Source organism: Mandrillus leucophaeus, unplaced genomic scaffold (assembly GCF_000951045.1).
Source record: "Mandrillus leucophaeus isolate KB7577 unplaced genomic scaffold, Mleu.le_1.0 Scaffold600, whole genome shotgun sequence".
In the NCBI taxonomy this organism is placed as follows: Eukaryota; Metazoa; Chordata; class Mammalia; order Primates; family Cercopithecidae; genus Mandrillus; species Mandrillus leucophaeus.
In genome coordinates, this window is record NW_012106476.1 from 105,178 (window position 1) to 117,584 (window position 12,407).

Genomic DNA, 12,407 nt, shown 5'->3' on the forward strand with positions numbered 1-12,407 from the left:
AATTATAAATTAATCAATGCCATTTGTAATAATTCATAAAGAAATACCACAATGGAAATTAGAAAATATTTTGAAATGCATGATACTGATGACAAAATGCAGTAAAATTTGAGAGATGCAGCTGTTTAGAAAGAAAATTTTAGAGTTTAGTGAGAGTATTGAAAAGCTTGAAATCAAAGTTGCAGAACTTTATGTGAGGATGCTAGGAAAAAAATAGCAATTTAAGCCAAAAGAAATGTCAGAAATTATAAAGATGGAAAATTATGAAGATAAGAACAGAAGCCAATTAAATATAAGTCAAACATAAAACAGAAAATCAACAGAGTCAAAATTTAGGGTTTGTGAGGGTCGATAAAATCAAGTAGTTCAATTTTAAAAGAAGCATAGAGAAAAAGAAGTCAATAACTACAGAAAATTTGTATGATTATTTAAAAAATATTTTTGTTTTATATTCCAAAGCAGAATTAACTTCTCTGTTTCCTTTAGTATGGTTAAATGTCTTAGCTTTCTCCTTTCTTTCTGTTTTTGAAACACTTCTTCAAAATAGTGTTTATGGCAAAACATTAGAGTAGCCACATGATGAATAGAGAACAAAACTACTCTTAGCCAAGAGTAGAAAGTTAATCAATTTGTTCTAAAAAATTATAGAATTCTAGTTCATGTTTCTGCACCAATCAAAGAGGCTTGTAGAGGCATTCTCTTTCACTTTATTCGCTAATTCTACACTCGCATTATGGTGTGAATGATGGGGTGGTATCACATTAAAGAGACTTGATATGCACCCAGATCCTGGTTAATCCAGCTCCATGATTCTGTTGGTAAGGTCTGTACAGTGTAGGCCTCCGGGGTAGTTTGTTTTTTTAAGAATAAAAAAAAGAATTATTTGTCAACATTTTGCAAATGGAAATTTTCAAAATTTGTGTGCTTTTCATTGTGGAAATACTGGCTTGCCATTTTTTGGTTTGTGGATTTGCATCCGTGATGTATAGATGGAATTATTTCGGATCCAAGGGGTGCTGTCTAGAGACTACATAACTTATTGTCGTAGCTCCTACCCGCTGCTTCTAGAAATTGCTAATCAGCTTATTACCAATCAGCCTTGGTCAGATTACTTATTTTATAAATAATTTGTGCAGATTAAAAATTTCTGAGTTTTTCTCTATGATTTTTGAAGGGCGTTTTTAATTGATATAAAGTTCTAGGTTAAGTATTTATCTTTTTCAGATTTTTAAAGCTATCATTCCATTTTTTTTCTGACTTTCAATATTTATGTTGAAAATTAGCTGTAATTCTTATTGCTATTCCCCTAAAAAATGTGTAGTTTATAAAATTCTGGATAGTTTTAAGATCTTTTCTTTATTTCATTTTCATCAATTAATTATTATATGCTTGAGTCTGAATTTCTCTGTGTTTACTCTGATATAAGAATCCTAACATTCTTGCATCTGTGGGTTGAAGGGATTTTTGTTGTTGTTGTTACTTGCTTGCTGTTGTAGTATTTTTGTCAAAAGCACAATGTTTTGACTAATAGCTTTTCTATGCTTTCTTCTGCCCCTCTTCTGCTAGGATTTCTGTTAGATAATCTTTAAATTGCTTAATGTTTTTCAGCAAATCTTTAGTAACTTACTCGATCTTATTTTTCCTTCTCAATTTCTTTGTATACTTAATCTTTTCTAAAAAAATTTATTTTCAAGTTGATTTATTTTTATTACTGTTTTGCTAAACACTTTCTTCATTCTATCTGATAAATTTTATTTTAAAATTGTATCTATTTGGGGATATTCATCAGATTACTTTTTATTTTTATATCATAGTCATTTTACAGTCAATGCTTGGTAATTCTAATGTTTGTAGTAAATGTGAATTTTCTTCTATTAAATGTTTTCCTTTGATTAGATGAATTTACTTGCTTTTTCAAGTTTTTTTGTAATGTTTTATTGCGTTATAGACATAATATAGAAAAGCTGTGGCTTGTGGCATATAAATATTACTACTTACACATGCATATGTTTGTGTGCATGCATACATATACACAAATATACATATGCAAATATTTTTATCATTTTCCAGAGAATATAATCCCTTCCTTCTGCATTTTAGAAAGGTAAAGAACTTCTTGGTAAAATTCCTTAATTAATTGAATTAAACAACATTGTTACTAAATTTAATCAGCTTGATTCTACTTCCAGTCTGTCTAAACTGCAACCAGATCCTGCCACTCTCTGATCCGTGCTCTTTATTATAGTCTATATTTCATCTAGCGAGGAAGTTGGTCTATAGTTTCAGAGTGTTTAGTGTTTTAGTTTGCCATTGGAATTGTTTGAGATTTGTTCATTCTAATTATTTTATTTTATATTTTTAACATTTTTTGTTTAGTTATATAGATAGTAGTATTCTGTCAAAATTCTTAAATTTGTCTTAAAATGCTTAAGAACAATAACCACAATTGTTTTTCTGCACATTCTAATACATTGATCTCTTGTGGATTTGTTTGCACTCTGTATTGTCTCTTGGCTTGGTCATATCTTGCTTTTTTATAGAATTGGTCATTTTTAATTAATTACCATAGGTAATTTGAGAGTTTGAGTGGTTTTATTTGCAGACGAATTTACTTTGGATATAACAGACTGGGATAATGTTACTAACACTCCCGTATCATCAAGATCAATGCAATTCAAAGGTTGGCTTCAGTTTCCATGAAACATATTCTATATTTGCTTACTCTTAAAAATTCTAATAGACTATTTGAGGTCCTTACCAAAAACCTAGCATGTTCACGTGTGTTCCCAGGTCCTTAGAAGGTCCTGCAGTCTGATTGCTTGTGGTCATTCAAGCCATAAGCCTATTAATATCCTTTTTTTTTAAATCAGTGAACAATTCTAGGAAGAAAGTAGCTTAACTGTCAACACTTTCTTTGATTTAAACCTTCTCCTAATTTTGTTCCAGCAGTTCTTAGCCCGAGTGTGCTCTAGAATTTACACAAGGATTGCTTTATTCAGTTTTCCTAGGGATCTTATTGATAGGGTTGATTTGAGCTACCAAGACTGCTGCTGCCAAAAGTTATATTGTCTAAATAATATCGTATTAAATTTCGGTATGTAATGGTGGTGGGTAAAAAGGTTTATTTTCTTATATATGCAAAATTACTTAGAATAAGTAGAAAACCTGGAATGAGAATTATCAATCATAAATTTGTTCCAGTAAAATGAGTAAGTGGAGGTGAAACCTAGGATTATTGTCACTGAACACTTGAACTCATGAGCCTCAAAAGGATGGAGTAATGCAGAACCGTTATAAAGGTCTAGCCCTAGTTACTCTCTGTTTATTGTAAATTAACTGTCCAAACATTGCGTAAGCATAAAAGGTGCTTTTATACATCCTTGCTTTGTTCACTCCCTTTTGTCTTCCAAAGCTTTCCTTATTCAATCCTATATTTCTTCTGTTCCTGCTTTTCTAAGTAGGCTCTATCTTTCAGGAAATTGTGGACAATTTTTCTGTAAGACTTAACCTTTGGCCAGATCTTGATTCACTGAGTTTCCAGAGCCTCGTGGTTAGAAGAAAGGCAACACCCGCAATTTATTTTCCTCTGAGTGTTGTTTCAGATTCTGAAGAAATAATGACTTGAAACTCTCTCTTAACATTTTCTTAACTCAAGATAAAGATAAAGCCTTTTTATGTTTAGATTTCTCTCCTTATCAAACTGGTTCTGTCATGGTACTGTATTTTCTGAAATATTTGGCCTATAAAAGATTAGCACATAAATGTAAAAAACTTTAAAAAAAGGATTTCCAATTTTTTGTTGAAATAAATGCATGTTGTTTTCAGATTTCTGTAGTTTGAGTCATTGGCTAGCATGAAGGTAAAAACCTATATATCTTGAACCAAGGTTCCTTATACAAAAAATAATTGGCTTCCTCCTTACATGTCATTAAAATTACCTTACATGTTGTTGAAAATTGCTCAGTGGGTTTCAGGGGTTTGTTTGCTTTTACCAGTCGACATCAGATGAACTTAATAGAAGTTATTTAAGCCTTGTATTTAGTGTTTTCTGAAAATACACAGCTACAAAATAGACAGTCTTGTTCCATGTAAAAAGCTAACAGTTAATCTAAATTTTATTCTTTGTCCATTTGATATGTATCCACCAATTTTTGTACTTTTCTTCCCCTGTGGAGAGAGGCACAAAAACTGACATCATTAAAAAATAAAGCTATCCATAGCTCTTGTCTTTATACAAAAAGATAAAAAATTAAACATAAAAAATTTTAGTTTAAATCTCCCAACCTCCAGGATTTCAAAGCTTGCTGTAAGAAGAAAATTAATCTTTTACATTTATAAATGAGATAAATAATAAAAGAAATTCCTCTTCAATGCCTAAGTAACAAATAATAACAACCCAAATATATGTAAATGGCAGAATAAGTGTGTTAATTTATTTAATGTTGTTGTTTATTTAATGTTATCAGATTTTCTTCATTTCTGAAGGCAGAAATGAAGAAAATCTGATAACATTAAATAAACAACGTATTTAATATTTAATACCTTGCTTACTTGCTTACTGATGGGGATACATTCTAAAAAATGTGTCATTAGGCCATTTCATCACTTTGCAAATGTTACAGAATGAATCTGCATAAACCTGGCTGGTATAGCCTACTACACACCTATGCTGTATGGTATAGCTTATTGCTCTTAGGTTAAAAACCTACACTGCATGTTACTGTACTAAATACTGCAGGCAATTATAATAAAATGGTATTTGTATATCATAACATACCTAAACATATGAAAATATGAAAGTTAAAAAATGGTGCACTCTTATAGGCACTTACCACGAAAGGAGCTTGAAAGACTAGAAATTGCTGTACATGAGTCAGTGAGTGAGTAGTGAGTAAGTGTGAAGTCCTAGGACATTATGACACACTACTGTAGACTTTATAAGTGCTATATGCTAAGCTACACCAAATTTATTTTTTAAAATGTCTCTTTCTTCAGTAATTAACCTTAGCTCATAGTAAATTTTGCTTTATAAATATGTAATTTTTTTAACTGTTTAACTCTTTTGTGTTAACAGATCTTAAAACACAAACACATTGTATAGCTGGACAAAAATATTTTCTTTCTTTGTATCACTATTCTATAAGCACTTTTCTATTTTAAATTTTATTTTTATTTTCTAAAGTTTTTTGTTAAAAACTAAGAACACCCACATTAGCCTAGGCCTACGTGAAAAGGATAATCAATATCACTATCTTCTACCTCCACATCTTACTCACTAGAAGATCTTTCAGGACAATTACAGTCATGGAACTGTAAACTCCTATGACAACAATGCTTTCTTCTGGAATACCTCCTGATGAACATTCCCGAAGCTGTTTTACAATTAACTTTTTTTATACTAAGAAGGAGAAAACTATAAAATAATAATGAAAAGTAGAGTACAGTAAATACTAGGTAATTGAAAATTTTCAGCCCTATTGTGATCTCCTGGGACCACTGTTGTAAATGTGGTCTCTCATTGACCGAAATGTTGTTACATGGCTCTTGACTGTAATTGGATGAATTCCATTGCTAGTGCAGCTATAAGATTTAAAGGTTAGAAGATTGCTTGGTAGCAAGATGAACAGAGATTCCTAGAACCACAGTAGTTTGGAAAGAAGAAACTGAATCTATTGCCCAGAGAACGAAAGCCACAAACATCATAACCAGAAATCTGAAGCTACTCCTGCACCATGATACCTAAAGCTCATAGGTGCTCTTTTTCTAAACATTTAAACCACATAAGTCTTCCAGTTTAATATCCTCATGCACTGAACTCATCATATAAATCTAAATTTTGTTCTTGCATTCTTCAAACTTCTGATACATTTTTTTCCTTAGAGATGCGTGAATATTTATGGAGTAAACAAGGATTTTTTTTTTTTTAATTTCACTTTAAGTTCTGGGATACATGTTGTAGAATGTGAAGGTTTGTCGTGTAGGTATACATGTGCCAGGATGGTTTGCTGCACCCATCAACCCGTCATCTAGGTTTTAAGCCCTGCATGCATTAGGTATTTGTCCTAATGCTCTCCTTCCCGTTTCCTCCTACTCCCCGACAGGCCCTGGTGTATGATGTTCCCCTGCCTGTGTCCATACGTTCTTATTGTTCAGCTCCCACTCATGAGTGAGAACATGAGGTATTTGGTTTTCTGTTCCTGTGTTAGTTTGCTGAGGATAATGGTTTCCAGCTTTATCCATGACCCTGCAAATGACATGAACTCATTCTTTTATATGGCTGCATAGTATTTCATGATATATATGTGCCAAATTTTCTTTATCCAGTCTATCATTGATGGGCACTTGGGTTGGTTCCAAGTCTGTACTATTGTAAATAGTGCTGCAATAAACATACATGTGCATGTGTCTTTATAGTAGAACGATTTATAATCCTTTGAGTGTATACCTAGTAATGGAATTGCTGGGTCGAATGGTATTTCTGGTTCTAGATCCTAGTAAATAAGGATTTTCAATGCTCTTTAGATTTAGGTTAAGATAAGAGTTATCCCTGGAAAATATGGGTATCCAGGAAACTCCTGCTTAAAGAGGGGAAAATATCTAAAGTTCAACTGAAATTAATGCAGAAACCCCACAATCTGGATACTCTAAAGCCTGTTACCAGAAGCAATGAAAACACACATTATATTAACGCTTTACTAATAAGTAACAACATTAACAGCATATTTGGAGACAAGAATGAAGTTTATTAAAATAAAATCATTTGACTTCACATCTCTTTTGGGGAGAAATGCAAAAACCATAAATGCTATCTACAATGCAATTTGAGTTATTCATTAATTTTGTAGTTTGACAGAACCAATATATCATCTAGTATTTGAGGACCAAAGAAGAAAGATACTGGTGATCAATAACATTAGGATACTTCACAAAGTGGGTAGTTAATAGATAATCTCACTACAGAGTCTGCATTTCTTAAATAGGTGTGCCCAGTCAACAAATTAAACAGTAGATACCAGATCTACAGAAAGGCTGATAACAGGATGAATAAAAACCCCTAGAAAGAAAATAAATTGGGTGGGCCGGGTGCAGTGGCTCACACCTGTAATCCCAGCCTTTTGGGAGGCCGAGGCAGGTGAATCACGAGGTCAGTAGATCGAGACCATCCTGGCTAACACAGTGAAACCCTGTCTCTACTAAAAATACAAAAAAAATTAGCCGGGCATGGTGGCAGGCGCCTGTAGTCCCAGCTACTTAGGAGGCTGAGGCAGGAGAATGGCGTGAACACAAGAGGCAGAGCTTGCAGTGAGCTGAGATTATGCCATTGCACTCCAGCCTGGGTGACAGAGTGAGACTCCGTCTCCAAAAAAAAGAAAGAAAGAAAAAGAAAGAAAGAAAAGAAAAGAAAAGAAAAGGAAGAGAAATAGATTGGGTGGCAGAAACTGGATCTATAATTTAGGGAAGGGAAGCCATGGACTCTATAATGCACGGACCTGAAGCCATTGGATTCACAACCCGGTGATTAGCAGCTGTATGACCCATAGCCCAGGGAGTGCTAGCTGCTGGACCCGGAGCCCAGAGAGCCAGAATAAGTCATCTGACAGGGACTGAAGACTGTGAAGCTCTTTGCGTGGTAGCAGGTTGTCATCTTTCAAGGGGTGGACACCACACAGGACATCTGGCATCTGGTGGGCTCAGGGCAGGTCTCCAGAAAGCCACTATAGAGAGAGGAGCCCAGCTGGCAGGTGCTGAGAGAGCAGAGGTCAGTGCTGTGGACCAGGTTGCTGGGGTAGAAAGAGGCACAGGAGGAGTCTGGGTAGCGCAGGTAGCCCACACAGGAACAAGAGAAGTTTCCAGAGGAGCTGTTGTAAGATATGTTGACAAGAGATGTGAGGTCAGCTGAGCAACGCTGAGAAGATTCTCGGTTTCATTTATTCTTCTCGGACTGTTGTATTTATGTACCCTTGGCAATACATTTTGAAAGCTGCAAGATCATCATTCTTACATTTGTACTCTCTAATGTGTATGCTATTAACTCAAGAATCTTTTCTGTAATTGCAGCTGCATAGTTTCCTATGCATTGCATTTACATGTGCTATAACATTTTTGTTATAATACCAAACCAATAAACTACTCCTATGTAGAAAATGTTGTGATTATTTTCCATTAATGACCCCTTCCATCATGGCCAGGAATGTTCCTCCTTTTTGTACTGGTGTACGATTCATGTCTGTCTGCTTATGGTTTTGCTGGGTTATGTATTCCTTCTAAGGCTTGTGACTGAGGTAACATTTTTTTTTAACTTGGTAACAGGCACAGCTTTGATCTTGCTGAAAATTCTAAAGAATGACCTTACTTGTGACTGTTCATTCTCATTGTCCAAAATTATATTCCAGGCACTAATTATTAATACCGGTATCTCATGTCCAGTGGAGAATGCCCAATAATATTAAAAATTGAATGAAAGAAAGCTAGGAACAGATTGAATCCTGGACAAGTATTTGGAAGCAAGTGAATTAGAAAAGAATTACTTATGCAGACCAATTTGAGGCTAAAAGAAGAGCCTCATAGAATGTGAGGGGAAGAAGACAAGGACCTGGGACAGGGTGCAATGTTTACATTTCTCCTCTTTCCTATTTTACACTTACGATTTATTGAATGTAAATGTTACTCCAATCAAAACAGTTCAAAAGTAATTGAAATTAATACATTTAAAAATATATTTTGCCTTTTTGTCATTGTATTTACAATATATCCCGGCATCTTGCTCTTCAGGAAGAGCTTGTCAGGCATTGTCACCCCACATCAGGTCCTCTCCTACAGTTTGTTTGTTTGTTTTGCTTGTTACCACACATTCTTCTCGTACCCTGCCCCACCTCCATAAGGTTATGTTTCCAGTGCAGGATAACTGAATGTCTACTTCTAATGAGCTCTCTAAACTCAACACTAATGGATTTTCTTCAAGTACAAAAAAAAAAAATGTTATCAGAGAAAAACAGTGATGAAGGAAGAAATGAGAGGTAAATGTGTGAGTAAACATAAATGACATTTGAATGTTGACTTTAGAAAGCAATAATTGAAATGATTTTTCCAAAAAATATATATAGAATTAAAATGTGTGAAAACAATAATGCCTAAAAGAAGGCAATTGGATTTAAGGTGTTCTACGTTTTAGCATTATTGGAGAAATTATAAAATAGTAATTTATATTAGACTGAAATCAAGAGTACACATGAAAATTTTTACAAAATTCTAAAATTGGCCGGGCGCGGTGGCTCAAGCTTGTAATCTCAGCACTTTGGGAGGCCGAGATGGGCGGATCACAAGGTCAGGAGATCGAGACCATTCTGGCTAACACGGTGAAACCCCATCTCTACTAAAAAAAAAATACAGAAAAACTAGCCGGGCGTGGTGGCAGGCGCCTGTAGTCCCAGCTACTCAGGAGGCTGAGGCAGGAGAATGGCGTGAACCCGGGAGGCGGAGGTTGCAGTGAGCTGAGATCCGGCCACTGCTCTCCAGACTGGACGACAGAGCGAGACTCCGTCTCAAAAAAAAAAAAAAAAGAAATTCTAAAATCACTAAAACAACACAAATATTATATTAAGATGGTGGAAATTGAGATGATTGAAGTTATTTTACTAATCCTGAAAAGGCTGAAAAGGAACATAAAGTTAGGTCAGGTAATAATAAAATTATAGGTGGCAGATATAAACATGTGGGTGTCTTTATAAAATAACTAAATTCAGTACAAAGTCTCAAAATGCCAGATTGGGTTCAGAAAAGTAAAAAAGAACCACAATATCCTTCTTTCAAGAGTAAGCAATAAAAATAAAAGGACACAGAAATATTGAAAGAAATACATACATCATCTAAAACAACCCCAATATGAGCTGGCTTCATTAATATCAGCCACAGAAGCTTTACTAGTAATAAAGAAGGATGTCATAATAAAAGCAGGCGTTAGTTGACTGTGAATATCATACCCACAATGCTTAGAGATGTAAAAGCAGCAGACAAAAGTAGTTAGGATATAGAATGCTTGACCAACACATTTAAGGAAATTGATCAAATTGACACATCCAAAACACTGCACTCAACAAGATCAGCGAACACATTCTTTTAGATATATACGTATTTTTTTCTGAAAATATGCTAGATCACAAAGCAAGCTTCAACAAATTTCATGACTGTGATAATTCATTATATGTTTGCTGAAGAAAGAGGAAATACATTAGAAGACAGTAAAAAATGATAGCTAGAAAAATCTCCAAATCTTGTCAATTTGGAAATAAAAATGTAAATAACCCCTCGATCCAAGAAAAAATACTTAAATGTACATTAGAAAATACTTTGATCTGAATTACATAAAAGATAAAACACCAAAAGCTGCAGATTTTTGTACATAAAGTGCATATATTAGAAAAGAAGAAAGACTTCTAGAAAATAATAAATATGACCAATGTGGTGGGACAGACAACATAACCAAGAAAGAGTAACATTTTTAAGAATGGAAGAATACAGCTAATGTCTTCATATTAGCCTTTTTGTTATTGGCAGATAAAGATACTTTCCTTTCTAGAACATAATTAACACCAGTAACCAGAACCAATGGTATCTGCTCTGCTCATCAAACTTCAGCTCCCCAATTTTCTAATGATATGTTCCTGTATTCTTTTTGCATTTCCCCATCAAACAGACCCCATACTTTGGGAAATTATGAATCTTGATTATCCTATAAGATTGAGAACTGTGGAAGTCGCTGAGCTGCTTTACCTGTTCATTTCTTCATATGTAGAATGATTTGAATTTTTAAAAAGTATCTTTGCCATAGGTCTATTTGACAGGCTAAAGAAATAATAAATAGGATTATTATGTGAGTCTTGATTAAAACACTATTAAAAGCTGTCTTTCTATAATAGGTTTATATTCCTTAGTAATCCTTTTTATCTTAGTCTCATATGGTTTCCCAAAATACTTAGCTTGAGAATGTTGCCAAAAAAGTAACCACATGGTTTCCCCAACTTTATGTTGAGATCCAAGTGAAATAGTTAAGTCTGCTGACATAAAGAAGTTTTATTTTTATCTGTATTCAGTTTGACTTTAGGAAAGCATTGATGAGAAATCATAAACATACTGAAGGTATGTCCTTCCCACCAAAAATTATTAACTATATTCTTCTATCCATATGGTAAAATCAGTTATGGTGGGAACTCAACCCTGGATACATAAGTCTAGTAATTTTTAATAAGTATTGGATAAACTTATTTAACTTATTGAAAGTTATTCAAGCTCATATTTTTAAATTGATCTTGTATTTGTTTGTTCATTTTTTAACCTATGCAAACATAAATGTTATTCTTGTTCACTAAACTCCCTGTGAGTTGTCAACGTCACAGTTACGTTACCTCTGTCAGCATAGGTACAACCCATGTTCTTTGAATGAATCAATGTATTTCCTGATCCTAACAATTTCATTTATAAAACTCTCAAGCTAGAAAATGTGAATGTTGAGAAACTATAGTTTGAATGAAAAAATAGCTGGTTCAAAACAAATCAAATCCACAGCTAAAATTTACTCCCAAATGCATATTGAGCTTTTATTTAGCTTGTCAAATCAAACTGAAAACAAACTCTGATCAATAACCGATAAATGATACCATAAAATATATTTGAATACAATAATAAATTTATTGAATTATAATCATTAAATTTTTATTAATTTTGTCAGAATATACATTAGCATGAGTTCCATCAGCAATGCTGAATTTACACTTACTATTGGGTTAAGTCACCAAATTAACAAGATGCAAGATTCAGTTTTTTTTAGCCTGTGCTTAATGGAAAGTGACTGGGTAAGAAACTGATGATCAAAGACTAAGAAGATAGTTGTTACTGGAAACAATGAACATGATGAAATGCTGAGTAGACATTTTGATGACTGCTTAAAGCATACTGGAACTACACAATTTGACCAGGAGAAGTAGAAGCCAAATTCGGCCAGGCACGGTGGCTCCCGCCGGTAATCCCAGAACTTTGGGAGGCCAAGGCGGGCGGATCACAAGGTCAGGAGATCGAGACCATCCTGGCTAACACGGTGAAACCCTGTCTCTACTAAAAATACAAAAAATTAGCTGTGCGTGGTGGCGGGCGCCTGTAGTCCCAGCTACTCCGGAGGCTGAGGAGGAGAATTGCTTGAACCCGGAGGCAGATGTTGTAGTGAGCCGAGATCGCGCAGCTGCACTACAGCGTGGGCGACAGAGTGAGACTCCGCCTCAAAAAAAAAAAAAAAAAAAATTTGTTTGCATACATGCTAATAAAAACAAAATAGAAGACTGGAAGGTCCTAGCTGGAAAATATATTGGACAGCAGAATCTGGATCCATAGCCCACAGAAGGGAAGCCATAGCCTCC